The following is a 6,000-nucleotide window of genomic DNA, read 5'->3' as shown; positions in this document are numbered from 1 at the left end:
CTAAGTCTACTTCTACGGTTTGAATAAAAAAGTCAATTAAGAGCCATTCTAACCTTTTCAATTTCTATGTTTAATATTCGCATACCATCACCGACAATTACATGATAAATATGACAAATACATCTAACATGGAAAATATTAGTAAATGCAGGATATAATGTTGTTGTAAGCATGCCTATAGCACTAGTGTTACTAGAAGCATTATCCATTGAAATTGCCATTATTTTATCGCTAAAGCAAAAATATCTACAAATATCTGCAACAGTGTTAGCTATAAACTTACCTGTGTGACACGAATTAATTATTCTATATGCAATTATGCATTTTTGCATTATCCATTCCTCATCTATCCAATGACTTGTAACAGTTAGATAATCACAATCATTACCACTTCTACCAATATCAGCAGTAATAGAAATCCGATTAGGTATATGAGTAAATAAATACCGCAAATATTGTTCATATTCATGTTTGAATTTATAAATATCACTCTTAACTGTTGCGCGAGGCCAACCTTTATAAGTAGGATTAAAAACTCTTCTAATATAATGAACCCAATTAGGATTAGATGCAAAAGTATAAGGTAAGCACATAACAGTAATCATCTTTGCTAATTCTTCACGATCTCTATTTGGATCGTAATATAAAATACCTCCGGTGATAGTGTTAATTCCTGGTTGAACTAGATTTGAACCTGTACTAGGGTTAACCGCATAATCTACACGTGTCCCCTCTAGTTGCGCTTTCATTTGAAAAAATCTAGCCTTATCTCTAGGGTGTGTTTTTATGTGCCTAGTCAAACTACCCGTGCTGTTACGGTCTCCAGTATATTTATGCACCATTAATTTCCCACAAGTTTTACACTTAGCCTTATTTTGTTCTCTTACTTGAGTAAAAAAATTCCAAACTAATGATGTTTCTAGGCGTTTAGCAGGTTCTCTATTAAAAGTAGGAGTTTCTACAGGTGGGTCGACCGGTGCATCAGTTGGGTTATTAAGAGGACTAGTAAGTGTATCATCTAAATCCGGTGCTTGGGTTTCATCATCATCCTCATTTTCCTCATTATTTTCTAAGATGGTTTCATTAGGATAAAGAGCATTCATAATTTCATCATCTAATCTTTCACCTGGTGCAACATTATGGTAAAATTCACTATCGGTAAATTGAAAACAAGGGTGATCACTATCAAGAATTACGGAAGGAGGAGGACGTCTAGGTTGGCGACTACTTTCAACTTGCTTATCTTTTCTAGGTCGGGGAGCCGGGGGAAGGGTAGTTGGTTGGCCACTACTTTCACCGGTTTTATCTTTTCCTTTACCAAATATTTTTTTCAAAGTAAATGCCATATTAATTATAATTATGCAAACTAAACCACAAAAAAAAATATATTCTTAAAACGTAAGAGTTGAAACGAGTTTACCGGATTGCCGAACAACTTCTTGAAAATTGAAAATCGTTGAACACTTGAAAACTTCAATTCAACAACTTCATAATTTTCACGAAATTTCAACAATAAATTAAGTAATTGTAGTAGAGAGATTGAGAGATATTGAGAGATATTGAGAGATATTGATGAATTGGTGAATAAAAATGAAAGAATGAGGGGGTATTTATAGTTGAGAAATGGGGAAAAGTGTAATTATATAAAGTTTGGGGTTAAAATAAAGTTTGGGGGCCAAATGACCATTTTTTAAACTTAAAAACGGTCATATTTTCAGCCCAAACGGCTAGATTTTAAATATGGCCGTTGGAGAATTTTAATTTTTTTTTGTTTAAAAAAAATAATAGCCGTTGGGCCCGCCAGGACCGGCCCAGGCCCGCTTGACGGTCTCGGGCTAAACGGTCCCGGGCTCGTGGGCTCATACTAGAAGACCGGCCCGTCACGGGCTTCTCAGGACCACCAGGACCGGCCCACCCAGGACCGGCCCACCAGGCCCGTTAGGACCGTGGGCCCGGCCCGGTCCGGTTCAGGCCCGGCCCACCGAGCAGCCCTAAGTAGAACACAAATAGAGGAAAACTTGCACGTGTTTGCATGTGTTCGTCACATGTTGTTGGATCAGAAGCCCGATATGATTAAAACGTTGTGTTTCGGCGAAATAGGAGCATCTTTGCGCTAAAACACAATGAATAAATAGGTTTGTTTCTGATAGTACACATACCTTTACACGGCTAAATCGATTTATAATTATTGAAAACTCTATAATTAGTTTGATATTCGTTTCAACATTAATATATGTAATCCATAAGAAATCTAAAAACGTTATTTTTTTTAATTATAAATTGTAAAGGAATATGATATCCAAATAACACAACTTAAAATCTGTACTAAACACTCAACATCTCATATTCTGTGGTGGAATTAGAAAACAAATAAAATTAAAATAGTCATTGCAATATATGTGCAATTAACTTTGATTTATATCCTTTTATTACTTCAGTGATGATCTGCCCACTTGTTAAAAGAGGTAATTTAAAATGCCGTCTAGCAAGAATCCGCTTTACGGCTTTTAAGGGTATGCGGCGGAATTTGGGGGCGTTGGCTTCACTTGGTTGTCTTAAAGCACGCCCATTTGGTCCCCTCTTTACGCAACAGTGATGACCCCTACCCTAATTTTTCTGCTTTAATCAATATGGACATATCCCGTCAAGACATTCTGCTGCTCGATCTGTGTAGCATTTGATATATTAATGCTACCCCATTTCCATCCTTATAATGACTAGACTAGATTCCCCGAACCTCGTTTACGTTGGTTGATGAATGATGCACCACCTCTCTATTTAGTACTCGAAGTTACCAATCTACCCCTTACCTACTTGATGTTGTACTTGCACATTTTTGTAGATACTAATTTCGTGAATCCTTTAAAAAAAAATCGTCAAGAGAAGTGATGGGATGAATGAGCAGCCGTCAAGCAAGTAAAGCTAGTGCTGAAGGGGCCCCAAAATTTCTTAACCATTAATATATTTATCAATTTTTTAATAATAATAAATATTTAAAAAGACAAAATAGCTGAAATTTTCAAGAAAGTGGCCGTTTGACAATGGAATAATTTTGACATCCATGCAGGCATGACAATTCCACTATCTTGTGTCATAATGCAGTATTATTATTATTATTATAAATGGGCCCACATTTATTTTTATCTCTTTTTAACTTCTCTCTACTACTATTCATTTGGTTTCTCTGCATTTCAATCTCATTTATCACTAATAGAGCAGAAACACTACACAAGTACCATCTTTTTATTTGTTCTCAAGACTCAAGTTCAAGTATATTGACGTTATATCAATAATTTTGAAGTAGCAAAAGCTTATTAAGTTATCTATTTGTTGAATCAGGTTTGATTGTTCTACATTTTATTGTTTGCATCTATTTTTAAAATATTTTAATATATTTTCTTTGTAAATTGTAAGTATAGATTGTCTTTTTAGTTATTTATTAGAGCTTTGTTTTAATATGTCAACTATAAAATTTGAATTTGAGTGTTTAAAACATCAAAAAGAAGAAGGATTGAAACTCTAATACAATCCCAAAAAGAGCACTTGATAAATTTGTCAACTAGAAAATATGAATTTGGGTCTCTTGAAGAATCTTTTAGAATTGATTACTTCTTATACATAGTAGACCAAGCTATTTTTTCACTTCAAAATAGATTTGAGCAATTTGAAGCTTATGAAAATATTTTTGGTTTCCTATTTAGTGGCAAAAGTTGTGATCTCTAGATGATGAGAACTTAAAAGAAAAATTGCCTTAACCTTGAGTGCTCTTTGAAACATAATAGTCTATGTGATATTGATGGTTTAGACTTATTTACTGAATTAAAAGTTTTAAGGGAAATAATACACGTAGAAGATGATACTCTAATCGATATGCTTAATCGATTATAAATAAATTATTAATAATTTCGCATCTCAAAAAACTAGAAAAATAAATTTCAAATAAAACTATGAGTTTTCTTCTATAATAAAAATTTAGGGCCCTTATTGAAGTTTGGCTTTAGGCCACAAATATCATTGAGCCGTCCCTGTGAATGAGATCCTACATTCTTAATAGACGTCTGGAATTCAAATCTTAAAAATTGAGAAATTCCTGGTACGAATGTTTCCCCCTTAAATCTACACGAATTCAGATTACACACACAAAAAAGTAATCTTTTTGAAAAAAAGAGAGAAGAGAATCCTGATGAATGGAGTGTGTGACTTTCCTCCACGTCCTTAGATCCAAAGATGGGATGATTCTCATTTCTCATCATCATCAAACAACATCGCTGCACGTTTTCATCCGTTCTAGACATGCATATATGCATGTTAAAGGGATAAAAGGAGTTGCTATTCACGATTAGTCTTACATATTAACAGACGCATTACCAGCTTATTGATGACGGATGAGAAACACACGGAAAAAACAAAGAAAATCAAAAAGAAACAAACGCATTCTCTCTTAGTTTTTTCTGCGACGTGCATTGATACATGGTGAACATGCAACTTAATTAGGTTTTATTAATCATCTTAGCTCTTGAAAACAAAATTATACCCTTATCAATTGTCATTGTTTTAGTATACGGGTGAAACCGAGCTTGTTGGACACCTCAGTTTTGGGTGAAGCAAACAGAGCAGAGGCGTGACCGTAAGGAATCGGAATCGGGGCGAGGAGCTCCTCATGTCGAGATTCGTGAAAAATATCTGCCCTCGAGAGGCCACGTCCCTCCAGATCCAATTGAAATCCTAAAACTCCAGAGAGCATTACCAGACAATCGCGCACGACTAACAAAAGGCCGTGATATCTGTGCCCAACCAGATGTCAGCGTAATTCTCGGCTCGTATCAGCAATGGATTAGTGATTAGCAAGAAGAAGGATTTTTACCCTTTTTAGAATTGTACTTAGGGTGAAACCCCCCTACTATATAAAGGGAAGTCTAATTATTCATGAAGGGCATTATAGCACGCATATCAAGGCAATATACTATTATTTTTCTCTGTCCTTACTTCTGTTCATCAGTTCTCCATCACTGTGAGCCCAGGATCGAAGGCAGGCATTTCATTAAGCTGTTACTGAGTCCGGGATCACTCCCACTAATGGTTTGGCAATTTATTACATCTTTTCTCCGTTTAATCTAACGTTATTAATCATTTGTATTTAATTAATATGCATATCCTTAAAACCACGTATAAATTCAATTGTTATCCATTTTTAGGGTAAACAGTTTGGCGTTCACCGTGGGGCTAAGGATAATAGTGGCAATGTGATACAAATTTCCATAACGCACTCTGCTTTACTCTTGTTCTTTGAGATCTTAATTTCAGGAAAATTTAAGAATGTCAAACAATCAATCGGCTCACTTGAACGTTGATGCTGAGTCTGGCCACAACGGGCGAGAACAATAATATAGTTCCCAGCAACGAGGTTCCCCCTGCTGACCCCAACAGAGCCCCAGGTCTGTGCCCCGGTTACAGACCCAATAAACGCCAACTCCCATGTGGCCATCGATGCTAACTTGCCCACCGACCCAGAAAACAGTGTTCGCGGAGGAGCCAAGTCGGTAGCCAGGGTACACTTGGTGGTGAAGGCAATAGGATCAATTTGCAGGTGATTTTGAAATATTACAAGCTCAACATGTTGCAATATCCCAGTTACAGAACCAAGGCCACGCTCCCGGCAGAGTTGAGCCCGAACCATCCCGGGAGAATACCCGAAGAAATGAACAAACCTCGGAAAGGCCGGGTGAAGTTGAAATCGGGTCCAGCCCCAAAATAATAAAGATGCTCGAGGTTTGACAAAGCGGGTGAAATCGGGGGCACCCCAATAACTCCAGGGTTGATCAGATCCCAGGAGCACCCCAATATTGAAAGGCCTGGATTCCAAGAAATTTGTCCAAAAACCTTTCCCTCCGACCGTAGCCCCGAAACCAACCCTAAAGAAGTTCCGTATGCCCGAATTTTTGAAGTACAATGGAACAACTCATCCAAATGAACATGTGACCTCCTACACGTGTGCCATCA

This window comes from Nicotiana tabacum, chromosome 10 (genome assembly GCF_000715075.1).
Source record: "Nicotiana tabacum cultivar K326 chromosome 10, ASM71507v2, whole genome shotgun sequence".
Classification (NCBI taxonomy): domain Eukaryota; kingdom Viridiplantae; phylum Streptophyta; class Magnoliopsida; order Solanales; family Solanaceae; genus Nicotiana; species Nicotiana tabacum.
The sequence above is the reverse complement of the archived record's forward strand: the minus strand, read 5'-3'. Positions refer to the sequence as shown.